Source organism: Pterocles gutturalis, unplaced genomic scaffold (genome assembly GCF_000699245.1).
Source record: "Pterocles gutturalis isolate BGI_N339 unplaced genomic scaffold, ASM69924v1 scaffold29044, whole genome shotgun sequence".
Taxonomy (NCBI): domain Eukaryota; kingdom Metazoa; phylum Chordata; class Aves; order Pterocliformes; family Pteroclidae; genus Pterocles; species Pterocles gutturalis.
The window spans coordinates 6,564-6,890 of NW_010131540.1; positions in this window are offsets into that span (position 1 = coordinate 6,564).

Consider the following 327-nt stretch of genomic DNA (forward strand, 5'->3'; position numbering starts at 1 on the left):
GCTGATAAATGCCTGTCCTTGTTGGGGGGGGGGGGGCGGGTGGGGGAGTAGCATTCCAAGGTAAATCTCTGAGGGCACCTAAATGATGTTTGCTTTTGGTAGAGGGTGGATTTACCAAATTTCAAATCTTCAGTTCTTACAGCTATTGCGAAATGCTTGTGAAAATGGCTGAAGTGAAGGAATGTGCTGTAGACAGCTGCTCTGCAATTGTTTGCCATTTTAAACGTGGCAAATCTCAGAGAAGTCTCCGGACACTTCTTAGCAGAGCCTGGGCCCCCGTGGTAGTGCAGAACTGAAGTGTTACAAGAGAGGTGTCCAGGGAGGACA